Source organism: Aythya ferina (genome assembly GCF_964211825.1).
Source record: "Aythya ferina genome assembly, chromosome: 7".
Taxonomy (NCBI): Eukaryota; Metazoa; Chordata; class Aves; order Anseriformes; family Anatidae; genus Aythya; species Aythya ferina.
The window spans coordinates 17,764,763-17,791,763 of record NC_140302.1 but is presented as its reverse complement, the minus strand read 5'-3'; the positions used below and the strand labels follow the sequence as shown (position 1 = coordinate 17,791,763).

Below are 27,001 nucleotides of genomic sequence, written 5' to 3'. Positions count from 1 at the left end.
ATACAGAAAAACCTGCACTAATAAAAACTTAGACAGCCAGAAATCTGCTGCCAACAAGCAAAATATCCTATATTTCACTGATCTGCCATGGGAGAGTCATATCTCACTGAACAAATATTCATTCCCAAGCACTGTGCTAATGCATAAGAGTCTCCAACACATCTTGGAAAACTGACTGAAAAACAAGGCACTCTGAGCTTCAGATTCTCTTTGCTTTGTTTTGCCTCTCCTTTTGCACTTGAAGAGAAGCAGAATTATGTGCTTTTGTTCCTCAACACCTTCCTCTCTCCAAACAAGTCAAATGGAGAAGTGCTTTGGTCTGATTTATTTTTTTTTTACTGAGTTCAATCAGAAGCAAAAGCACTGGTTTCCCTGGTGTCAGTTATAATCACCTGATCAGGTCACAATCTTTTGTCTTAGATTGCTAGAGCTTTGAAGCAAGAAATCATCTTTTGTTTGTTCTGCATTCATATGTTTCCTAGCACAGTGATGCCTTCACAGGTAATACGGATACTTGGCACTCCAGCAGTACCAATAATAAATGCTACATAGTGAGGCTTGCGCAGCACCGAACGTGGTGGGGGTGTTTCCTCATTATGTCAGCAAAGTCAGAAGTGGGCTCTCTGTCCCCAGGTCACACGTGGACTCAAGGCCATCTGTGACTGCAAGGTCCTTATGCGTAAGGAGCTCCTCCAATATAAATGAATACTTGCAAGGCAGTCAGCCTCTGGGTTGCCAAGAACCAAGAGGCCACCTCTGGCAAGTAAGTAGCAAAGCCACGTCCTTGTAGGATGTTTATAGCTTAGGGCAAGCAAAGATTTTTCTCATTAGAATGACTAAGCTGCGATGCAAACGTGCATACAGCCCTCCTAAGATGCCTTTCCAATTTATACCAAATACGGATTTCTCCGCTTGCTCACTAGAACTGTCACCCGCTGCTGACGCAAACCCTTAAGCAAATTCCACCTTGTAGGTCATCACAAGCTACCTTTCTTGAGGATAGTTTATCAGTATTTACTGACGGCAGCCATACAACTGCATTTGTCCTCATAACTGAGGACCACTGTGTGCTTTGAGATCTTTCAGACATGATGCACACTACAATGGTAACAATTACTGTTATATGACAGATAGCATTTCACAAAGACACTGACCCAAACATGGTTTCTTATAAAACACACAGCCCTGTACAAGGCTTCAGTACCTGGAAAGACCAGAAACATGGTTCCTCTGGAACTAGTCCTCGCCTTCCCTTTCTCCCAGCTTGTGTATGCATTTAGCATTTATACATTTGATTCCACCTTCTGTAGCTACATGTATATGCATATAACAAATAGCAGGGTAGACCTGATCTTGGATACATCTGAAGTAATATCGAGAGCACCACTGGTAGGGTTCTCATGATTCAGTTTTTCTAGTTGGAGTTGATGATTAAAAAAAAAAAACACCTCAAGTTCTCTTCCAGTCCCAAACAACCTCACCAAGAAACACGTTTCACATCAACAAACGCTAATGGAAAATGTTCCCCACTGCTCACATGAAACTGTTATGCAGATGAAACATGTTTCCTGCCAATAACAACAAGTTACCTGTGGTTAAAACAGCAGCTAATCAGCTTTACTCACCATTAACGTGAAATGAACATGATGCTAAGACTACAAAACGTTGGAAGAAAACAGCCATGGCGGTGAGTTGGCTACGCCAAGCAAGTGGTCCTCATCACATTCTCTAAGCACTGCATAAACACAAGTCCTTGAAGACTGCTTTGTTACAGTAAGGTGTTGCTGGATTTAATCAGTGGAAGATGCTTATTCATAGTCAGGCTGGAAAAGAGTTATCTGCAGCTTTCACTTTCTCTCCAACTTAATGTGCATGTTCACGAATTTCACCTTGCGGTAACACCAGCCCCTCACAGGCCGGCCCTATCCAGAACACACTGGTGACCAACAGCCTCCTCACACAAGCCCTGCTCGAAAACACTCACCCGTGCCTGCTTGGAAACAAAGTTGAGGGCTTTGCACTCCCCAGACGTGTACAAGCAAATTAATGTCCAGCTCAGTTTCCTTGTTCAGCATTTTGGTCCAAACCAGATGATTACAAATATCACGTGCATCGGTTGCTAGTTTGTCAAGACAGACAACATTTAGTCACACAGTAGGAGACCTCTGCAAATCTACTGCTCTATCTTAACTCTAGCAGCTCAAGTTTCTTGATACAGTAGTTCATGTCACAGAGGTAATTAGCAGCACTGGGACAGTTCATGATCAGACATGCCAATGCCAGCACATTTGATATCAAATAAAAAAAAAAAAAAAAGAAAGTCAAAGACTTGCAATCATTCCTTCAATATCTCCAGCACCATGATTCCCACCATGTTCTCCAGATGTTATTCCCACTTGCTAACTTGTGCTCTCCGGCCAGCATAAAGCACACACCAGCCGAGAGAAAGCCCAGAGATATAGGTAACAGCCTATATGTGTTACTCTGCAAGGCTCTATGTGCACTCAGGTATAATAAAAAATAAAATAAAAAAAATCAGAAGGATCCCCTAGCCCTTGTAGAATAGCAGCATTAGGCTCTTTCTACCATAAAGATCTTCATATACCAGACCATACCCCATCAGCTGGTACAAAACAGCATAGCTCCCCTTGGATTCAGAGAAATTACATTGTTTACACACCACTCAAGGGCTGAGATCAGTTATATTTGGAACACTGATTTTTCAGGTCTCTGTAGCCAAATCACCAAATTTAGAGATTATCCACGCCAGAGACACTCAGAAAGCTCGGGCTAAGCACGATCTTATCTCAGGTACAGGGCTCTCCCTTGGCAATGCAAACACAGCACTCTGGTGTCAGTAGACTCAAATGTCTTCTTAATTTTGCTCCTTAATTTTGAAGCAAGAGAAAGTGTTCAGTCTGTAGTGAAGGCTGGGATTTTTGTTAGGAACAGGATTTTTAAAAGATGTGGACAGAGTGCTGGATATTGGCTGAATTCTGCAAGATAAGATACAGTTAGTACAAGTAGACTCACACTGTCTGGTAGCAATGAGAATATAGTGTATAATGATGGTGCGTTTGGGATTTGAGTTAAAATTAGGATCTGAAGAGCCAGATTTATTACTGCCCTCTGTCAAACCTGTAGAGGAAAGCCAAGCTCTGATATGAGTAGATGAGAATGCCAAATTCTGTGTTTCTAACCTATGGTTAAAAGTAGGATTAGGATTAGGGACGGAGTCTGGAACAAGGGAGATTAGAGGGGCAAATTAATTGTCCAAATATTCAAGACTCACAAAACTGGATGAAAGTTGGTGTCACTACAGTCAAATATTTATTCTTAATTTTCCACTGATGGTAAGTGTCTGGGCAGAGGTCAAGACAGGGTTAGGATTACAATTAGGCTCCAGTTTAGCATTCCAGAAATGAGGCTCTGCTAAACAATTTTTGTTGCTCAATTCTGCCAAACCTGCTCAGGGATAAGTAGATTAAAATGTATCATTTTTAATTGTCAGACAGAATGGGGTTACTGAGCCATGATCAACACTGGAGCCGGAATGGCATCATTGCTTGAGGTAAGATAAGTGGTAAAATCAGTATCAGCATATTTAAACATCTTCTGATTAACTTTTGGACATAAGTAAATTCCTAGGCCACCAGCCGTGCCAAGAATAAAGTTAAGACTAAAACTAAGATTTAGCATCCAGTTCTGCACAGACATGCTTCCTGATGATTTCTGTCCAGCCCACAGTAGGATTGCAGCCTGCCTCAGTGGATTCAAACTTATCAGAGTTAATGTTCAGCAATAACAGGTTCTTTAGCCATAAACGATACTATGAGTAGCTCTCATCTGGAGCTTGGGATAGGAGGCTCTGCCTTGTCTCACCTCCTCTGCAGAACTTTCCCAGGCCCTCAGGGATCAGAGAGAAGGCTGACAGAGTCAAACGCTGCATTTAATTTCTGGGCAGCCTTGCGTCCCTGTGTTAAAATGATCAGTAAGGTTATAGCTTGGCTTGGCCTCAGATTGGGAGGGCTTTCTGCTTATTTTTGCCTGGTCCTTAGAGGAAAACTGAAGGCAGAAGGTTTAAAGGCACTGAGTTCAGTTACTAGAGTGCCCTGGGTACTGGGGCTTTGAACAACCCTAGGGTTAGAAATGGCATTAGGGTCTGGATGCCACGCATAGTCAGGTTTATCATACATGCTCCTAGATTACTCACATAAGTGAGGAGCTATCATCAGTAAATTCACGCACCACATCCCTGAATTTCAGACACAACTGGATTCTCATGCTGTGACTGATGCTAAGCACAGGGTGGTGTTAGGGATGGGTTAGGAGCGGGAGGCTTAGCAGGGAATTCTGCCAGCCACATAAAGATTAGATGAGAGCCATCAGCAGCAGATCCAAGCGGGCTCTGCTGAATGGCCAGGCAGCCCCTGCTGCCTCATCTGCCAGACACCTGCTTGGTAAGTGCAGGACTTCATACCAAACAAGTTTGCAAAACAAGCCTTGCAACAGGAGCCCCAGTGGCATACTGCTCCAGCACATTCAGCCTGAAGAACTAAAACTGAGTAGTGAGATCACCACATCTGAACATCTAAGCTTAACTTCCAGGCCTAGCATGCTACCAACAACACTACGGTAGGGTGCATGAGGATTACTGTTTGGGATAGGATGCTCAGCAGCACATGGGGAATTGCTAAATTCTGCCTCATCTGCAGAGACAATTTCACAGACAGATATGGAAATCTGCCCCCAAAATGAAAAAAAAAATAAATAAACAACTGTGTTTTGCTGTCCCCAGAGTAAATGTGGTACTCTGGCCAATCATTTTGTATTTGCCAAAATTTCTATCGTTTTCTTTGGAGATACATTTCTCTTTACTCATTTCATCTGTGTCTCAGGAATCATAAAAACAGTCTAGGATGGAAAAGCACTCGTGCACCCCTGCATTGTCCTCTTTGGTGTGTAGTTGCTGTCCTTCACACTTTGCAAAGGTGTCACCCATTTCACTGTGACGAGGACAGATCAACACAGGGATCAATACATCCTGCCTCACCGGTAGCTCAGCCCTTGCCTCTTGTTGAGCCGCGTATCTCATTTTTATCTCACCTCCTAGGCTCGGTTTGGGGCGAGGCGTTCCCTCCTCTCTGACTTGGAAGCGGCGTGCTCTGTACCAGGGGATTGCCACCCGCTCGGGGCTTGGGGTCGCACCCAGCGGCCCCACACAGCCCAGAGGCCCCCTGCCCCCGGTGCCCGCCGCAAAAGGCAGCCTGCGGCGCCCCCTGCCGCCCCCGGCGCCCCCTGGCCGGGGAGGGAGCGGAGCCCGGGGCTGTGCGCATCCTCCTCCCTCCCTCCTCCTGCTTCCCGGAGTGCTAAAATAGCAAGTTTGCATGCAAAAACCCACCTGGCCCCATTTCACCAGATGCGCATTCATTGCTATTCCTCTTCATTCTTCACAGAACATGTTATAATCTTTGATCATCATTTGTTTAAATTGTATAAGTAATCTGCCCGGTTTTAATAGGATTTTTCTATGAATCGGCAACAAACCATGAAATGTGATATTTTCACCATGACCGACCCAGGAAATTAGTCAACTTTGTCCTTGATTTACATGGGGCCTGGCCAACTTCTCACACGCCACAGTGGCAATAGCTCACTGCCCGCTCCCTCTACATTTCCATTCTTTCTTTATTTCCTTCCTCTCTCTAATCAGTTACCCATACAACAGATGCCCAGGCTTGCAACCCACTAACAGACCCTGAATTCAGCAATGCCCTTATGAGTGCTGAAGTAGCCCAAATTAACGAGCAAAGCCCCAAAAATGAGACTGGAGTTGGTCTCCAGATGTGTGTTATGTTTAATAATAATAGTAACCACTTGGGAGATTTTATTTTCCATCTTTCTGATCCTTTTGAGGGCAATGGAATCATTTCTTGAAGTTTTACACAGCAAGCACAAGAACAGCAAGTTTGCACAAGAGAAAGGGAAGATCCTAACACAAAGGTTCCTTCCAGAAGCTAAGGATTAAAGGAAAAAAACAACTGCTGTGGAAGTCAAAATGCCCAGAACTGAAGACACTGAGCCATTTCTGGGGTAGATACAAATAAGAGCCACATGAGCCAATCCTTCTGTCCATCCATCCACCCAAGCGTTTTGCTTTCTTTTAAATAACATTCAATTTCTTTCCTAGCCTATAATGAAAACCACTCATTTCACCATAATTTGAGTTCATGGGTTTTTTTCACCTAGCTGCTCGGCTGTGTGTACATGAGCTGTGACAGACAGTGAAGCAGCAAGGCAGCAGTTAGGCACTGAGGCTGTGACACAAATGCCCGATGTGGTCCCTTGCTGGGTGAGGAGCTCCTCAGCTCGGGCCCGTGAGCTCAGTGCTCCCCGCAATGATGGATTTACTGTCCATGCTGTGCTGCTCTGCAGGAAGCCACAGCCGTATGGAGAAAGGTGTTCTGCCAGATGCTCAAGTCTCACGAGCGACTCCCCAAAAACATAAAGATGCAGCAGTGGAAGCCAGCATGGACAGGCACAGCAGGGCCTGCAGAAGCATACTGCTAGCTATTTAACAAGTGGGAGAAAGAAGAAAACTGTCCAGATACTGCCCTGGGCAGCCACCGGACAGGACAGCACATCCACACCAGGAACGCAGTGGACACGGTGCCACCACCACCACCTACTTCAAGTCAAAACCTCTTGCAGACGGGCTGTTTCTCACTGCAGGCACGTTTGTTGCACAAGGTGGGGGCCTGCCACCAGCTGGCTCCTGGGGCATTTCCCTTTTTTCCTGAAGCAATACCACTTCTGGCTCACCCAGCAAAGCCAGCCCGCTTCCCATCACGGCTGAGCACCAGCAGAGCGCTGCCCTTCCTTCCCATGCTGGCCCCAGCTCCTCGGGCAGCCAGACCGTGCCCTGGAGGCTTTCACACCGACTTCCTAATCAAGGACCCCGGGGCTCCCTTCCCCCACACCCGGTGCTCTCCCCAGTATGCCACCCCGCTCTGCTCCCCAGCCTGTGAACAGCCCCTAAGGTTAGGTTTTATATTTCTTACCCACTGGCCCCTCCACTCCCACCAAGTCAAACTTCAACCAAACAAAAAAGAAAACAGAGGGAGAGAAAGGAAGAAAGAAAGGCCCCAAGAGGCTCCCGGCCGTTCCAATCAGGTCACTGTTTCCATACCAATTAGGACAGATGCAAAGCACATTATTAAAAATAGGTCTGCAGACCCATCTATGTTGATTATTGTCCTCCGTTTCCGTCCCCAGCCAACTCCGTTAATTAATAAAGAAACTGCCAGGGAAGGAGGGGGAGAAAGGGTGGCAGGGATTCCCCTGACTGGAGCCTCCTGTTCAGAGAGTTCAAGAGAGAAATTGGACACTTGAGCCCCTCTGCCATTTTCCATTGTGTGTGTTTTTCCTAATGAACGGTTTAGTGATGCAGGGCTGGAAGTCAGCTTTACCCCACCCCCACTAGCTACCATCCATCATTAAGTGACCCAGTAAGAGGCATTTAGTACTTAACCCTCTCTAGAAGAAGTCAGATTGTTGTGGGGCTGGCTTTTTCCCCTCCAAACATCCCTCCACTCCTCATCGGTTTGTCCTCCTCCGAAGCCACATTGGCATTTTTTGGAGGGCTCCCCTTAAGGGAGCCCTAGAAAAAGGCCGAAGGAGCCACCCCACAGGCAGCCTTTGTGCAGGATTGGAAGCACTCATGTGGTGGGAAACCAGGGCTGAGATCCTGGCTTTGTTGGTGCTAGTGGGGCCGGGATTTTGCTCTCAACTGCAAACCCATCTGCTTCTGAGAGGGCAAAGAAGCTGATGGAGAGATGGCCCCGTAGTCCGTGCGAGGGATACTGCTGATCAATATACATGCTGGTAATTTGCAAGAGGAGAAAGAATACAGTCAGTACAAGTCAAGGAGGGCTGTGAGAAGCCTAAGTGATAGATAATACTTGCAACAGAGAGAGTGCTTGTCTCCTTCTAATTCTGCTAGCCCTGCAGGACTCTTCTCCAGCCAAAACTAATTTATCTTCATAACCCTTCCTCAAAAAGCAGAACAGTGTTATTAGTCCCATTTTGACAGTGGGGAAACTGAGTCAAGGACAAACTAACCTGACCAAATTATTAAATGAGTCAGACAGAGCTAAAATTGGAACTGTACAGTCCAAGGTTTCTCAGCCAGTGCCTCTGCTTTAAAGCGGAAGTTAGGGGGAGGCAGAGAGGTTAAATGAACCATTACCATAATTAAACTTGATGAAAGCAAATCTGGGGTTGAGCCCAAGATGGCAGATCACGTTTACCTTGGATGAATGTATGTCAGTGAGTCTCCTAAAAATGATCTAACTATTAAAATGCCCTCACGAGCTCTGAACCTGTGAGGTACAAGTTCCGGATGTAATTTAGAGTGCCAAAGTCCCTGCAAGATCTTGGTCACATCACTTAATGTCTAATGACCTCTAAAGACTCTCCCCATCTCTATAATGAGGTCTGTCAGGCCCATCTGGACTGTACCCTATTTTTGCAGGGACTGTTCCTTACTAACATGCTTTTACAATGCTTACGCAGGATCGGGATCTGCTGATACTTCTGGAATAAGAACAGCCACAAATCGCAGCCATCTCCGCATCTCTGAGGTGACAGGCAGAACACATTCACAAGCATGAGCAGGAAGGAGAATATAAAACATAAGCAAAACACCCACCTGCAGATGCCAGCAAGGCTGTTCATCTGCGGACAGACTGCAATTTCTAACTAAATACTGAGCTACTTTCACACAGTCTGTTCTTTCGTCAGGCTGAATGGTTTTGTTTTCCTTTTCCTGAGCCACTCTTTACCAGAGACATCCCACAGTGCACGTTCTGTTTTTCACGAGGGCTCTAACGCACCACATTACAAGAACACATATCTGAAGTCCAGAAAACCCATTCTAGGCTGCAAAAAATACACAAAAGAAAAGAGATTTGGCCTGAAAATAGGTTTGTTTTTCTTCCAGTCTAATAATTTTTATGACATCCCCTGCCCAGTAAGTTGAATGGAGGGAAACATCAGGAAATTGATTCAACACTTTAGTGCAATTAACATGCTTTCTTACAAGTAGAAATGAGCTTCTCCTATAGTATCAGGCCTACTGTCATGCAGGAAGGAGACCATGAACAGAGAAACCCTGAGCCTGATATTCCTGTTTCTGTAAGGATCACTACTCGTGTCAGGCGCCAATAATCAACAGCCAGCACGGGTACATTTCAGGTTCACCTGAAAACCCCTGTGCATTGAGAAATAAGGCTCTCCTGGAAACTGAGAGCATCTGAAAGATGTTATAAGGTGGAAAGAGGCCTGGGAACTAAGTGCTGCAGCGAGCCATGTGCTGGAAGTGAAACCCACTTGTGTACAGAGAGGCATTTCTACATACACAGATAACAAATGGTGTCAATCACCCAGCCACAGAAACAAAAGCTACAGGAGGTCTGTGTGTGGCAAGCAGTCTTTTGATCCTACTGTACTAGGAACATTGTATTCTCCATCAATTTGGTTTCTGCCGAGCACCGAATGCATGCAAGGCCAGGCACTACATCTTCACTAACTACACTGGACATACGCCAGCTTGGCCTGCACACCTGTGACTGAACAAAGGATATCCAGAAATTGGAATCAGAAATAGGACCTGTATTTTTCACAGGTCAAGTCCAAAGAGAAAAAAAAAATGTATCGCACACAGGGACCACAGCAACATGGACTGTTCTCTGTCCCACCTGAAATACATCACAGGATTTGACAAGTACCTTTTACCTTTGAATCTGGCCACAGGGAGCAAAGAATGTATGCAATTCCCTCCCCGATCGCTGTCCTTGGGCTGCTGTACCATGCTGACAGAGTCCCCAGAGCACCCTTTTTCTCCTTCCCACAAACAGAGCCCTTGTCCTGTGAGTGAGACCCAAAGGGTAACATTTCTTTGGTTGTCTGCAAAGTGCAGGACTGGCAGAACCAGGGGAGGAACATTTCTTCCTTGGGAAAACTTTGTCCTTCGTGTCATTTTTTTCTGGAACTGAGGCCCAGAGCAGCCAAAATCCAACCATTAACTAAGTCAACGGGACACCCCACCATCTGGGGAAACGGCGTTGTCCTGCGTAAATGTAAGCATTTATCTTGTGGGGCCAATTTCAGAGGCACTTCACTTCTGAAGGACTTTTAGGCCCCAGTACAATTTACGCAAGGCACGCTCTGCTCTCCAGCTAAGCAAACATTGTTTTGTTTTCTTTAGCCCTTGAGAGCTCTTGCCTCCAGCATCCCCCCAAGGGGAAAGGAGCAGAGCCTCTTGTGTCGGTTGAGTGCTCACATGAGAGGCTGCTAAAGCAAGTGGTCCCTCTTGGCTCATGCACCGAGGAAACGCAAGCCATGATGCAGCACAAGGTGCAGAGTTTATCCTGTATCTGAACCTGTTTGCTGTCTGCTTGTGCCCCCGCCTCTTTACCAGTGTGTGAGCAAATCTCCGACCTGGCCGGCACAAACCCTTCAGCAGATGTTTCCTTAACTTCCTGAGAGGCATGTTGGTGGCTCCTTGCTGGAGAGCCCTTCGATCAGGCTGAGAGTGTCCACGTCAGTCTAAAGCATGCAGGAGGGCCCTTCACCCCCAGAGAGCCCAGCCATCCTCCAGCTGCTAAGCAGATATTAGTGGCAGAAAAACAGCCCTCCAAACACACTCACTGCTGTGGGATTTGCCAACAAAAATACCGGCAAGAGCAGAGTAGTACTGAGGGTGGAAGAGACAACCTAACAAAGGGCAAGAGAATGTCAGCGAAGAGCAATGCCACTACCAAGAGGCAAGCCACTGCTGAAGGGACAACAGCTGGCTCGAGCAGAGATCCAGTAGTATTGAATTTGTGTCTTCTCTGCCAGCAACCTGCAACCCAGCCAGTAAAGAAACATTGATGACAAGAAGTAACAACAGAGAGCTAAATAAATAGATAAATCCAGGCAACACACTATTTGACACTTGTTAAAAAGATATATATATTTATATATATGTTCAACAGAAGCGACTTGGGAAGTTTCACCATGGAAAACCCAACAACTTAGCGGTCACAGCCCAGTTTTGAGTCCTGTATTCATCGCCAGGGAGAGCAGAGGTAGAGGAGGACACGTTCACAGCTGGGACCTCACATCACAAGGGGTGTCTCTCTGGGCAAGGCGAGTGTCCAGCTGCCAGACCACGCATCCCACCCCACTCCTCCACACTTCTCAGCCTCCAGCTCACGCAGCTCCCCACTCCGTGCACTGTCTCCTTACACCTGTAATGACACCGGATTTAATTCAGATGTTTGCAGGGAAATGCGGATGCGTTGCCTGAAAACTAAGCAGTGCGAGGTCTAAGCTCTTTTGTGGATTCTGCTCCCAAGTTTTTTTGTTTCCTCATCTCCAAAATTGCAATAGCAGCAAATAAAGACAATGAAGTTCAGGTACTGTTATAACACAAGGTAACTCAGTAACCAAACCGCCAAGTTTGAGTAAAGGAAAATTAAAATCCCTATAAAAACACTCAAAAGAAAGATAGCTCTCAGTTCTACAACCATACCACCACCACTGTGGTTTGTTGTCAAATACTAGTTATATCTTCACCAGCTCTGCCTCCAAACGCAAAAAAAAATAAAATTAAATTAAAAAATCACACCATTCCCCATGCACCTGTAGCAAAATTTCAATGAGAGCACAAAATAGATGGAAAGCCAGATGTTTTAACAAAGTATTATGGCATTGACTCATGACTCGTTTTAGTACTCCATTCCTTGCAAACCTCTAGAAGCAGCCACGTCCCTAACACAGTCATCTTCCCCAGAACCAGTGCTTTCAGTGCCACCCTATCCCCCCTGCACACGCTGTTCTGTGCATTGTGAATGTTCACCCCCAATTTCTCAATATAGTTTGAAAACTCCCATCCCATGCACGAACAGAATTGACCTTGTAGTTTTGTCCTGGATAGGATTTGGCTTCAGATCCCTGGATTCAAGCACCCCACGTAACAGCAGGCAGAACACCACAGGTAGATTGTTTCAGAGCTCATCAGTGCTAACAGACAACCTATTATTTCCCAGTACATCTTGTATCTACATATTTTCTCTTTACTCTTGCCAAAAACACCTGCACCACCCAAGAAGAATTAGCTCTGGCAAGCATCACCAAGTTTTTTTCTATGTTAAAGGAAATATAGTTTTTCCTTCCTGCCCACACATTATACTTTTCCCTGCTCCTGCTCCTCTTCCCCAAGAGCCCTCTACAAGCGTGCACACACAGCTCCTAGAGCTCTGCCCGAAGACATGAGGCTCAGCAAAACACCACCTGCACAGCAAAGCCCCAGAAGGACTCCTCAGCTTCATCCCACTGCTCCTCACCATCACCTGCCCCTTTGGCCCTAGCAAAACTGGTGACACAACAGCTGGAACAGCCTCCAAATCTTCACTAATTATCCCCAGAGACCTCAGCATCCTCTAGAAGCATTTGGAGGATCCTCCTAATTACTAGCCAGACAATGGGGAGCGGAGTCAGGTCCCTGGGATCCTCCAGGCCGCCAGCCCCAGCCGTCCATGTGTCCGTCCAGCCTCTGGGGCTGACTGCTCCATATGGAGACCTCCACCCCATCCCCACCCAGCTCCCTTCCTGCCCCCCTCACCAGCACCCCCCCGGCATGTGGATTTTATGAATGAAACTCTGACAGTTATGGGGTTGGCAGAGGCCTATTCAGCAAGCCGGGGAATGTGTGAACATCAGGCTTCATTAGAGACTTCTCCCAGTCAGCTGATAGCTCATTAACTTAAAGTGGCCTCTTGTTTTAAAACCTCAGAGACCGGGAGGTGGGCTGTAGAGAGGGGGGGATGGTTCGTATTGTTCCTCCTGCCTCTCTTCCCCCTTTGCCCCCTGTGAGATTAGGCGCCCTTGGAGGGGAGAGAGAGAGGCTAAAACAACTTTAATTAGTTATTTTCAAAGATTTTCTCCCCCTTTCTTCCTTTTTTTGTGTGTGTGGGGAGCAGGGGGGGTCTCTCAGCTGGGTTTTTCTGCATGGAGGAGCTCACGTCATTATGCTTAAATCCAGCTCCTCCGTTCCTTTGTCTCCTGGCCAACAATAGAAGAGGGCTTGTAAAAAGCTCCTTCCAAAACTCCTGGAGACTGTCTGAAAAGGAAGATGGGGTGAGGACTCCTCTCTTTCCTCCCTCAGGCACAAAAGTGACAGTCTGGTGCTTGTGCCAACAGCTTTCCTGTGTTAGAAGGTAGCACCAGGGTAAGTAGGGCAAAGAGAGGGCTGATTCCTAAACTGCTGCTCTGTCAGATGGAAAGCAGAGTCCAGACTCACACTAGAAAGTGTCTGGCAACCATCCTCCGTGTGGATTTAAGGTCAGGTTGGAGCTCTGGATGCTGAGGTCAGTCGTAGGCCTTTATCCCCAGTCCTGATCCTCCTCTGTCCTTAAAAATGCCATAAAACAAAAGCAGCAGTAGGACAAACCCTCCTTCATGACCCCACTTCAGAAGAACCTGAAATAAACAATTAAATTACTATTATTGCCAGCCACAGGGCTGCCTCAGGAAGCAGGCTGAGAACAGCACACTTATTTCATGTAGGTAGCTGAACTGCGAGCCATGGCAGCCTCCTGCAACTCGAACTAGATGAAGTTGAGCAGAAGCGAGAAGAAAGGTGCCATCCCCTCAGCTGCGGTACAAGGAGCAACAGAAAAAAGTGTTTGCTGGCAGCAAAGCCCAAACAGTCACCTAGAGCAATTGCTACAGTGCCCACCTTTAGCTTCTTTCACTGCTTTTCTTTCAGTACTGTAAAGAAAGATTTCATAAGTTGTCTTCAGGCCCATTCACAAAGGAGACATGCCTCCGAAGAGCACATCACTTGAAGTTTTAGTGAGTACAGGAGTTCATGTTTGAGGCACTGCGGTGCAGAAAAAAATCAGCCATGAATTGTGATCTACCTGGGACATTTATACGCTCTGTAAAACACATTTAACAATACCTCCTTTGCCTGTTTACATCAGGAGTTCCCAAGCATTTGGGCTAGTAGACTGAGCCCTCAAACTCCAACCTTTCATTCCAGCACAGACACACACCGACGATCAGATGGCAAGTTACAGATTTAGAGGACACCAAGGAGGAGGTGCAGATAGCCTACCACAGCTTCATCAACCAATTTCAAAACCTACAATTTCCGGGCAAAGATTCCTACTGCAGTTTTAAGTACCCAGCATCCAATCTAGTCATCTTTCTTACCTAAAATTAAAAGCTATCACACGTTCTCAGAAACTAGGCCCGACACTCCCCTGGCACCCACTGCAAAACCTGCTCCCTTTCAAGTCAATGGCCTTAGCCCATTACCCTTCTGCAGAAAGGGAGGGCAGGATCTCACCCTATTGTTTAAGCACCCACAAGCCAGGCAGAGTGGTGTGGAGCCCTTTGTGCTGAGATCCTGCCAGCTCCCACAGGGCAGAGAAGACCAGCTGGCTCACTGTCATGCAGCCCCCCAGAGAGCACCCTGCCCACGCAGCAGGGCTGGCAAAGCAGCACTGGGTTCTGGAGGCGCCATACCACAGGACCAACTTCCTATTCAGATGGTAAAACACAGGTTCTTGCAGCATTTGTGGCAAGGGTTGTAAGGGTGTTTACTCTTCTTGCCATTGTCTCTCTTCTGTCCTCTTTTACCTGTCCTAATTTGCTCAATTTGTGGGGCTTTTTAAGCTAAAAGTCTCCGATAGCCCATCCTAGAAGCATCTGTATTTCAGAAGTAGCAAACGTGATTCTTATGTACTAATCAGAGCAGAATAACATTCTTTATGTCATCAGTTATCTAACGAGTCTGGCATCTTTGAATTAAACAAACTCTGCAAGTATTACTTTTTATTGTGCTTTCATTAAAGCAAAGAAGTTCCTTCCCTTGCTGACTGCAAGGGTTTTAAAAGAGCTTCATTTGTGTTTGTGGGGATTCTTATTTCTCTGCCCTCTGCATCACAAATTCCTACATTTTGTGACAAGTCGTATCACTTTTGGCTTACCATGAACTGGTATGTGTAAATGTTTCCAGGCCAGGCCACTCTCCAGATTTTGTTCCATCATCATCAACTTCAGAGCAACAGAGCTTCAGAAATTTGCTGCAGTTACCACCAGGAACAGCTGCACTCATCAAAATCCTGTCTCTCCACCCCCCACAGCCCTCGGGAAATCTTACAGATTACTCACAGGACACTTATGAGTAGAATGAAACCAAATTTATAATGAGGGAATAGCAAAGATAATAGTATCAAAGGTAGGCAGAAGAGAGAGCGCACAGCCATGCTACCTTTTTTTGTTTTGTCCCTCAGTAATACAGAAGCATAGCAGCCCCACAACGCACCATGCACTACACATACACAGTTAAGAGATAAGGTGAAAGATGTTTGAATATGGCTGAGTTTCCAGCCTTTGGGTTTTAACCTGGAAGCCCATGCAGCCTGCACAAAACCCAAAAGCACACCACCACCCAGCCAAGCCAAGAACTGCTCACCAGCCCAGGCAGGGGCTCACTGAGTAGAAAGGGGCACTGCCCGGGGTCAGCCCGAGTCCGCCAAGGCAGAAGTGTCAGACAATTGTTGTCTTCCTCGCATTTGGGTAACGTGACAACAGACTCTGCCTTCCTCCCGATCAACATTTGTAATAGAAACAAAAACTGCACCTCCTGACTACCACCCCACAGATTTAATCATAAGATAAATAAAATAATCCTATAATAAAGAAAGCAGGGCAAAGTAGAAAAAAACTGTTTTTCAGACCAGTAGATATATTGATGTTATTTCAATCTACAAACTTTATCTACCCTCACGACCTCAACAAAATATGTTTCACTGAAAAGCTGCATTCACCATCATTTGGAACATTTTCTGTGGCAGAATGGAGGCAGGAAAGAACTTGCAGAGCAGCGAGACAGCTCCTATCAGGCTAGCACTTAGAAAAGCAGGAGCAGAAGATGGGTCAGAGCATACCAACCAGCGGGCAGCAGAAGTTTTGTGCTTGGCAATAGCATTCAAATAGGAATGCTCAGAAGACGTACAGCACTGACATTTTAAACTTCTTTCCCAGTGTGAAGGCTGCATCATGACACGATCCAAATTTAACCTCGATAGGCTCCATGCTGCCACAGTTGGGATGCTCCCAGTACCCACGGTAGCTAATGCAGACTTTGCTGAATTGATTTATTTCTTGGCACCAAACAAAGTCCAAAGGACCTTTTACTTCTCAGTCTAATGCACAGTTCCTGCCATATGGAGGCATACGTTGTTATACTGCTGCAGTATTCAGAGACTAGCCAAGAGGAGGACCATCCCCCTTGCTGGATGCACACGTAGGAAGAAAGACTTCTTACTCAAAAGTTTGTAATGTGTGGACTGCACAGAAAAAGCCTAGCAGGTGGAAATGAATTGACTTGCCAAGGTCACTGGACAGGACAACAATTTGTCTAGCATAGGGCTTAGTTGCCTGGTGCTTCTGCACTAAGATGCTCCCTGGAACTCAGCAGCTTGATGCACATGAACAATCCATTTCCTTGAAGATCTTTGTCCTAGAAACAGATCTACTACAGGACAGAGTAGCACAGTCACTCCCTTCATGAACATGGCACAGACTGCAGGGTCAGAGCATAACCACTGCAGCACCACAGGCCTGGTATTGTCACCATGCTATGCCAGAAAAGAAATTCACTTAGGCACTGCTAGTTTCCCTAAGGCACACTCAGCACAAAGACTACAAACCTCCTACCAGCATCTCCCAGGGCACTAGACTTCTCTTCACTATGAGCACTTAAGTCCTTCCCCAAGCATTTTTCCATTTCGAATCTCCAGTTACAGGATATGAAGAAAGGAAGGTAAACTTAACAGCTGAACCAAACTGAGCCTTCTTCTATGAACTCTTAACTGCTCTGGCACTGCTAAGGCTATAACAAGCATTTCATTTCAGTTCCCTTTCGCTGGGGTTCTGAAAGTGCCTCGGTTGGGAGCGTACGGGGGTTTACAGATACTCTCCCACTCATCTCACCAGGGGTGTGATGGCACTGGGTGTTCCAGCCGTGTTTTTATTTTTATGCCAAAAGGTAACAGTCCATCTCCCTTTTTTCTCCTCAGCTCTCATTCAGGAAGACCCCAAAAGCAAGCACGGTACCTATCAGCTGATACCCTTCTGTATCAGCCAGCATGATACATTCATCTTTCCTGAAGATTAAAAAGCATGCCGCATCCCAAAACTGGCTGGAGGAAGATGCTCTGTTCACTGGAGCATCTCCTGGCTGGTGGGAAGTGACACACATTCTTTGTACCCAAAACACCCTCATGTATGAGGATGAACTTTTGACTTCAACTGCTGCCAGGGTTGAAGAACTTGAAACTTCTTTGTCTTCTCTCCATGTAAAACAATCCGCTTGTACTGTGATGTCTGTGTGAAGGTGGCAACTAAGGCTCAGCCTCCTGTCACAGCCCATCTCATTCCGGATTTAGCCTGACATCATCAAAGCTCATACTGAACTGCCAGCTTCTCTCCTTGTTTTCATCAATTTGATGCTATTTTTTAAACATATTCATATGTCACAACACTGACGGCATGCCTTTCCTAGCTGTCTCTTCCTCCTCCATTGTCACTATTTCATTTACGTATACAAAGATTCCTAGATCAAATACAGATCACTCAACATCCTGACATTCTCAAGAGCTGACTACAAACTCTGGTTATCACAGAAAATTTCTCCTAAAATGAGTATCAGACAAACGGAGTCTATTTCTCTCCTCAGAAAGTCCTCAGCCAGCATAACCCTGACACACAGCTCTTGCATGCATTCAGCCACTGGAGGATCCTGAGGCATAAGGAGATGGTGAGTCATTGCTCAGAGCCGCGAGCTTCTGCAGGTGTGCTGCACTGGCCAGGAAAGTTGAAGTCGTATCTAAAAGAATGGTACATGGCTGAAAATTACGTTCAATTGTGATAGGAGGTAACAGTGCAGCATTACAAAATCCAGTATACTAGCAAAATGCAAAGCAAAGATACATGTACATGGTCACTCCCCAGAAGTGGTTTTGGGGAGCTCAGAACATTTCAGACAGCAAGGCAGCCCAAGAACACAGCTCTGGAAGGACAGAACCGGTGGCGACTGCACAATCAATAAGCAACAGTGTCTGGAGAGAGAAACAGCCTCTTGGATCCTGTCAGCTAATATCAAGGTAGAGTGGAATGCTGTTTATTTTAGCCCACTTCAGACAGATTCTCACAACATCTGGTTAATTATGAAATTCTACTAGGCAAGAGGGAAAAAAAAAAAACAAAAACATGAGTAACAAGTCGCTCATCAAAAGCAGCATAAGGGAAAAAAAAAAAGGCTGCAATGAGGGGCCACTGAAAGAAAGCATTAGCACTACAACCAGGGGAAGGGTAGGGAGAGAACTCTTGCAAAAACATTGAGTGATCAAGAAGAAAAGGCCATCTACTTGGTGCCTGCTCTGACGGATGCAGTGTTGTCCAGGAAGAAAGCAGAGAAAGAAAAAAAGAAATAAATCAATATGAAGTTCTTTCAGGAATGCAATGAACACAGGGGGTGCCTCTGTTTGGCAGCCCCAGGACACTTGCAGCCCTGGCTCGGATTGTGTGGATATGTTTTTGACTTGTCCCGGTCAGCAGATTAATGGCATTAACGAAGTTTCCATTAGCATCGGAGATTGGGGAGGAGGGTGAAGAGACAGAGGCGTCCAAGCGGAAAGCCACATGACTGCAGAATTGATAAGGCTAAAGATGAAACGGAGCTTCATTGGCAGAAGAGAGGCCAGGAAATGCCACTACAAATTAGCCCCAGGCCTCATTTCTTTTCCCTTCATTATCCAAACCCCTTCAGGAGAAGAATGGAGGAGGTTATGACCCTCTCCCAACACACACATACACAGATATTGAGTGAGTCTCTCTCAATGAACATAGACGTGGGTATATCTGTGTGTGTCTAAGGGTCTGTGTGTGTGGTATGTTTGTGTCTGTGCACATCTGTATTAATGTATTAGGTAAAAAAAAAAAATCTGTATTTGTATCAATACATATCTACAACTGTGAAATGGCACATGTTCTCCTATGATCCCTGCAGCTAAGCCATGTAATTTCTTTCACATTAGTGAGCTTTCACTGGAAGTAAACGCCATTGAAAGCAAAGGCGTTGCATCATTCAGTAGAAGTTCCAGCACCTGAACATGCTGTACGTGCCCACAGTAACTTATATGTGATTTAGAGTTCGTGGGAATAAGCCAGTTTACCTGCATGGGATTGTGCAGGAGCATTTATCTGCAACTATGCACATACACATCCAGATTTTATGCATACACACTAGCATCTAAGTGGCCAAACATGCATGCCCACTAATGCTGGTCTTGGAAGCGTGCAAGCATGAGTGTGTATGTGCACGTAAGTTTCCACATATACATTTTCTGGCAGACATATCCTTGTATCTGCTTCTGAAGGTCTATATACAGGGCATTCCCTGGGGGAATTTACACTCTTCCACGTATATTTTTCCCTTCAGTGTGCATATCCTCCATAGGTGCTTCTGCATTCCACTGATTATTTGTTTGCTTGCCTGTGTCCCAGCTATGTCTCAGCTGAAAGAGGTTCTGCTGCACAGAAGTCTGCACACCCCAAATAACCCCTGGTCTGCACATACGTTTAGCTTCATTTGTGCATCTTCATATACTTGTGCATCTGAATACATGTACCTATATTTATCAACCTCTTTCTGTAAGTTCTATAGCTTCTGTAAGTTTCTGTGAACTATTCTGCATAACACTGATTTTTGCTGCCTATCCCAGTGTATCATTCTTATGTGTATCAAAGAAAAAAAAATATATATATATATATATGTATTGCTGTTGACTAGTTATTGTACCTGAAAATTAACGAGTACAGGTAAATACAACAGTGAACACTGAGAAGTATTTGTCACAGACACACAGATCCCACTTTACAGGCACAAGAACTAGCTAAGGAGAACGTAGGGTGAGAGCTATTTTAAGTAGCTATTCATATCCCACAAATTTAGGGACAGGAAGATGATTTGCTGCAGGGATTAAAAAATAACATTTCTCCAAGCCTAATGATGTGTTTTTTTTAGTAAGAAAGGTAGGTTTTCTTCAAAGAGACTGTTAGCCATAGGCTACTAACAGGAGAGACTTCGCCTAGGGGTAAACAAGAAAACAACCTCCTTCTGCGTTTGGAAACAAAAAGAGAGGAAAAAAGCCAGGGAAGGATGTGTAAATGGAGCTTTGTGCAATGGTGCTCTGTTATGTGAGCTGTATGTGACAATAGCCCTGAAACCCTATGCGAGCAAACTCATAAAAGAGGTCACTGTCTCTTTAATTAAAGCTCCCTGGTTTGAGGTTAAAAACAAACCCAGTGTTTTATGACCAGGTGTGCGTGTGAAAGAGATGGGAACCCGATCCCCAGCCCAGTGACACAGCAGCAGAGAGGAGATAAGGGAGGAAAGCTTTTTATTAAGGTGTCACTTGACTGCTGCAACAGGGCAGCACCAGCAAGGCGAGTGCTGGAGAGGCGGGATGCACAAGCCCCTGGGACCCAGCCTGCCAACCGCCAGCAGCACCAGAGAGGGAACAGGAGGAGCACCAAGGAGGTACAGGGAAGGTAGCGACTTCCACCAGTGTCCAAGACCTACAGAGGCAATGAGGACAGTGATGGTGTGGCATCTCAGCTGGCGGATAACAGGGGAGCGAGGGCAAGCACAGTTCCCTGCCTGGGCTTGAGAGGATCAACCCTTAGCGAAGCCTGCACCTTGAGATCTAGGAAAGTCTGCAGGCAAGAGCCTCCTGTAGTTCATGGAGACAACTGGGACTAAGTCTATGCTAGCATCTAATAAAATGCCAGCCAAGCAGCAGAGAGGTTGCACCACTTCCCTGAGCCTTCCCTGTCAGTGATGCACACGTTGCTCAGGACACTCATGCCCACAGCACCATCACTGGCAGCAAATCACACTCAGGAGCTGGGGCCTCCACTTGCAGTATAATGAATTCTTCAGGTCTCACTTCTAAGGAACTGGTCACTGTAACACGGAACTCTGTGGAAGCGCCTATATCCAATGGGTTCATTTGGTTGAGGGCCCCTTCTTCACAGACCTTCCAGCTGTCAGTCCTGTCCCCAAAGCTTGCCAATAGGGAAGTCATTGATAAGCTCTTTTATACTGGCTCTGAAGGCTACAGACATCTGACTTGAAACAGGAGACAACACAGAACCAAGACCCAGACTGCAGGCCACATTCTCTCCTCTCCTATGTAGCAAACATATCACAAGCCCTATGTACCACCGTCTCTTGGCACTTGAAACCAAGTGTACTGAATTCCATCTTCAGCATTGCCACGTGCATCCCTAAAGTCAAAGTGACAGAGCGATGAGATCCTTTGGTACTGTAATTACCAAAAGAAAGCTGAAACGTAACATGGAAAAAAAAAACTTTCTGATTCTTCTGTCTCATTACAAAGCTACAGAACAGCAACAACATGTGTTCCTGAAGTGCTGTATTACAGACAAATCAAAGGCAAATTTTCTATTTACAAATGTATGCAATTTGCTCTAAAATTGTTTTAATTTGTATTTTAAGAAAATGTGTATAAAGTCTTATTAGATACAACTGAAAGACAGTAGGTCAGCACGTCATTTACTGCATTCAGTAAAAATATCAGAGATACAGATCAGAAAAGCAAGATGGAAAACACAGAATAACAAAACCATAATCACAGAGCGGTATTTTACTCACATTTATCAGTCTTCTACCATGGATTTCAAATATTTTTCCAGAGGAGATTAAATACTCTATACCCATGTCATGGATAAGGAAATGAAGGCACCGAGAAGTGCAATTGCCACAACTAGTGATATCACAAAGAACAGAACCAAAGTCTCAGCCCTGTTCAACAAAAGAATGAAGGCTCACTGGACCAAGCTTCCAGCAGCATTTCTTGCAAATTTTCAGCCCAGAAAGATTCTTTTTTTTTTAAAGCATACATTTCTAGAATTGGTCCTAAATAACTGGTTGAAATTCTACAGTATCATCCAAAGCCAGCAGTCGCTTGAAAACCATGAAAATTGCAGAATAAATTCATTTGTAGTGTAAATCCACTGGAATCAATTTAATTCTGCCAGGAATGGGTCTAAACCAGTTATGGTAATCTATCTGCTAACAGAAGACAAAGAAAACCCTGAACTACAATTCAGTCATCGCAGTTCTCTTGTAATGCAAACAACGCTCCCAATACAATGCTCCCACAGTCAACAGCAGGCGTAAAAATAGGATATGCAGCCATAAGTCTCACTTCTCATTTTTGAAGTGGGGCAAATTCATAGCTGGTATAATTTTCTCACCTTCAGTAAAGTTAGACTATGACTAATTTAACCCCTTCCCTTTGACAATTTACTGCCCTTATTGGATAGTTCATATGTAAAGGTAAAGCTGATTAAGAACTTAAAATACAGATCTCTGTTGACTGCACATCTTTTAAAATTATTTATGTTCAGTCTAAAATAATTAATTTTCTGAAAGTCCAAATAATTCAACCTGATATTCTGAATACAAAATATTCAGATCTTTAAGCTGTTCTGCATTGCTTTCTTGAAATTTATTTTTTATTATTATTATACTAAAATCAAGCATTTCAATACAAAGAAAAAAATGTTCATTCAAAACTAAAAGCATTTCCCCTCATTTTGTTCCATATCCTCACTTCTTTGGTGCTGCAAACAAACAAATCAGTTGATGGAAATATCCTTCTATAACCTTCCATAACCCATCTGGCTTTGCTCGGGCTGAATTCTCTAAGCTTCACTCCCTGCTACCCCGCTTCCCCTGACACCGATGCACAAGTGGAACCCGTGTACTGCTGAGCACCAGTTACCAGGGATAGCCCCTTCCCTTTACTTTACACTTGTGTAAACAGTCGCATGAAGTGTGGGACTTGGGACATATGTTTGTAGTCCCCTGCTGAGCAGAAGCATTACCAGCATCTGCTTTGTAACTAATGCTGGGTCTCCTACAAGGCTTTTGTGGTGAGGGTGTGTTATTTCTTGTTTGGGTTTGTTCTTATTGTTTTGCACATCTCCCAGATTTGCTTCTTGCCCCTTCTACATTCCCTCCCATGTCTGAAGAAAGTACTGTCAGCACAGTTTTCTGACTTACACAATTCTCTGTGCTTTGCTTGGTTTAGAAAAAGAAAGTGAACCTTGGTGGCACAGTTACGAGCAGGCTGCCAGCTGGACCCTGCTGACCCCAGCACAGCTGTGCCAATTCACACCAACAGATTATCAAACTGCTTGAAAAGCTAGGTACTGGTCTTAAAGTTTTTTCTTCTACCTTACTAAAGTGATTAAAGTAGTATTTTGGACTGCAAAAGGCCTAGCAGCAAAAGATGCGGCTTAATCATTCCTGCTCTGCCGGCGTAACTATAGCTACTTGGATTTTTTTGGTATGTTTTTTAAGCTGAAAATGTAGATTCAGTATAACTCCAACCCCCCGCCCCCCACTGCCGAGAGCAATTATTTTTTTACAAACTAATTAAAAAAGAGAAGAAAAATATTTTTAAAATTTATATGAAATATTCCAGCTTTCGCATTCAAAGTTATTCCCAAACTTAAAAAAAGGCTTCATTTTCATTTGACAGTTTAAGAACCCCAATATCATTACTGTGTCTTTGTGCCTCAGTTCTTCACCTGCAGAAGTGAAATAATAACACTGCCCTAACCTACCAAAGCCCTAAAAACAGGGAAAGTCTCTTGAGATATTTAGATATTATAAGCTTGGAGGCACCTAACCGCTACAAAGTTGCCCTCAAAGTTACAGTTCACCCAATCTTTACAATTTAAGGATTTTTAAAACAATGTACAAATTCATTCCTTAAACCTGATACTGTAACAAACCAAAGATGAACTGGATCCCAGAGACTAAAAATTTGAAATCATCTTGACTAACATAGCCACACAGCCTCAACATTTTTTGTTCCCTCTAGCATTGGCTTGAAATGGAGAGGTCTTACTTAGGTATTCTTTACTTAAGACTCCAAAAAGGGAATATTTTTGGGATTAGAGATGTCTATACAAGACTGTACAATCCAAATTCAATTCCAAACTCAGCTACAGTTCTCTGACAGTAAACAACCCGGTTGCTTTGTTCCTCCATTCCCCTTACTTATCTCAGGTTTTCTATCTGCCCCATTGTCAAGTCTTATGAAGGTCTTATGTGCTTCTCAAATCCAGCACCGTGATTGTTTTGGTCTAGATGCTTCCATGGAGTAACAAAAACATTTTTAAAGACATACACACACACAAATTCCTTATCCAGAAAGAGATATAAAAGTGGTGTAGTCCAGTGGAGGAAAAAATACAGCAAAATAAAGCAGAAACTATGGTAAAGCATAAGATGAAAAATGAGGAAGAGAATAAAGAGCAGGCTGAACACAAGCCTCATATGAGCAAAAAAGCTTAGGCATCCTAAAAAATACCCCTCACTAACAGAGCTCTCAGATAACTCCAGTTTGAGAATTACTTCCACTGATTCCCCCTCTCTCTACCACAAACTTCGTTTGTGCCTATGCACTGTGGGGTTAAGATGATTCAGATTTTTTTTCTAGTAGTACTTTCACAGAGTTCACTAAACAATTTGTGAAAATGCCAGGACAAAGAAGCAGTGAAATAACCTTCTAAGGAAAGAGGGTGAGATAATGAAAAAGTATTAGAGAAGGCCCTTGCAGATAAAAGGTGATATCCCTCTATGGATTTGTTTTCATTCTATTTTTTCCTAAAAAGTTCCCCTTTTTACTGTTTTTCCCTACAAAGCAATGTAACAGTCCCTCTCAGACTCTTCTTCTGAAACCCTGACACACCATCTTTCTTCCATAAAACCCTTTACCCTAGAAACAGGATTACAGAAGTTCCCCTCAACACTTTTTCTAACAAAGTAAAACAGAGTTGAAGTAAAAGCAGGTGCAGCAGTAGGAAATGAGAGGCACCCACCTGCTCTGCGTTACAGCTAGTGCACAGCACAGATACCCTGAAACTCTTCAGAGCTAGATACCAGCCTGGAAAAGCCACTGCAGAGCTGATCCTGTACTGCTTCCTTGCAAGGAAAAGGCAGGCTGATCTTTTTATCTCTCATTCTCCACTCCTTGCCTCATCCCTTTTTCCTCTGTTCTTTAAACTGATTTCACCAACTGTTTGAAACAAAGTGAGGCACCCACAAAGTTAAAGGAAGCGCTGCCCAAAATTTCAAGAGAGGTTTTCACTCCCAGTGTCTACCACTGGCTTTTGACAATACAGAAGAGCAGAGCTCTTACCCGCAGTACCACAGCTCCTAACAAGCAATTTCTCTCCATAACCCTGTCCCTACTCTTTTCTTCTTCCTCCATTCCTAGCTCTTTCACTGCTGCTATTCCCCTCCCAGCTTTTGCTCATTCCTCCCCATGTCCTTCCCCTACTTCTGTTTCCCCTCTCCCCCATTTCCATTCCAAAGTTCTCAGTTAAAAGCATTGCCTGAAGCAAGATCACATCTCCAATAAGAGAGGCAACTTCATTACAGTTTAACATAAAAAGATCAGCTGATATTGATCCATAATTTGGACAAGTGCCATGTTATTGACAGGAAGACAAAATAAGTTAGAATGGCCATGTTTCAAAAATTCTGTATGTACACTCAATCACTGGAACAGAAATTGCAGCTGGGTATATAATAACACAGCCGTGTTCTCTATTTCCACTGTAGATCAATGCTAATATGAGGAGGGCCACAGAAGATGGATGTTGCCGACAGAAAACCTTGAAATTCCAGGTTAGGACTTGGGTGGCTTCATGGATAAAAGATTGTGTGTGCGATGGCAGGGTAATTTACATACGAAAGACCAAGCTCCTTCCTTAATACCCAAGAATGCTCTACTTCAAAGTACTCGCTTCTGCATTTAAATTCAGGTTAGGGAAAACAGAAACTGACCCAACATCCTGTGTTAGATAACTACACAGGCTTTAGTTCACAGACCTAGGGGACCCCAGGTGAGTTAGACAACCACAGGACAATATACATTCACATATGGATACATGAAAAAACACATACAAGCCCTCCATACATCACTGAACAACCACTCTGCTGGTATGTAGCTTTTCCAGAAGGTAGGTGCTGGCAGGAGAGACAGAATATTTCTTTCTGGTGCTTTTTACTAGAATCATATTGCCAGGCTACTGAAGTGCTGCAGAGTTTCTAGCCCTTGCTACCTGTTTCACTAGTAAGGTTTACGGCCTCCACGTAACAAACGTTTAAACTGGTCAGCAGGGAGCAAATACAAAAACTTCAGCACCAAAAAGACAATCCTCTACCATTTGAGCTAAATCAGAAATTCCTTTTGCAAGTAACTGTAACAGGTATTTATTCTTTATACAGAGAACAAAACAGTCAGGCGAGGCATTATACTTGCCAAGAGCATTTCTTTTTGAGTACTTAATTCTGTTAAAGTGAAATTCCCCACACAGACGTCTCCTCTAACAAGGCTGGATCCAGTCACAGCACAGATGTGAGGGCTGAGCAGGACCACCAACCAGCAATGCAGTGCTAGTGTCCCCAGAAGTCAGCACCCCAGAACATTCAGCTCTGAGATACGTGCCTCTACCCTTCCTTAAAATATTCCTCTAGCTAGTAGCAGTGAAGATCTTATTTTCTCTGTAAGCATGCTATTTGAAACCAGTATAACTCACTCAGCAATGCATTGCACACTTTTCCTGATGTAGGAATACCAAGTAATTGAAAGAGAAATAATACGCATCAATGACTAGGATTTTTACTGAGATTTATCCCTTCCTGCTTCCTCCTGATCAGCATGTACTCCTCGTCAAGGCTGACGACTACAAGCTACACAGTTAACTCAAAACTCTGACGTTGCATTGATAAATCCTTCTATATAAGAGGATATATATACATATACAC

At 44.5% G+C, this 27,001-nt stretch overlaps 1 long non-coding RNA gene across 3 annotated transcripts in view; it reads right to left on the bottom strand.

Moving 5' to 3' along the window:
* LOC311439851 overlaps nucleotides 1-27,001 on the bottom strand; it is a 314,933-nt gene that overhangs the window by 278,527 nt on the left and 9,405 nt on the right. The window contains exon 3 of one of the 3 annotated variants that reach the window (XR_014695044.1): nucleotides 10,992-11,294. The exons of the other annotated variants lie outside the window; for them this stretch is intronic. This is a non-coding gene — a long non-coding RNA (uncharacterized lncRNA). Of the gene's footprint in view, nucleotides 1-10,991; nucleotides 11,295-27,001 lie in introns of those variants that run through there. 3 annotated transcript variants of the gene reach the window in all.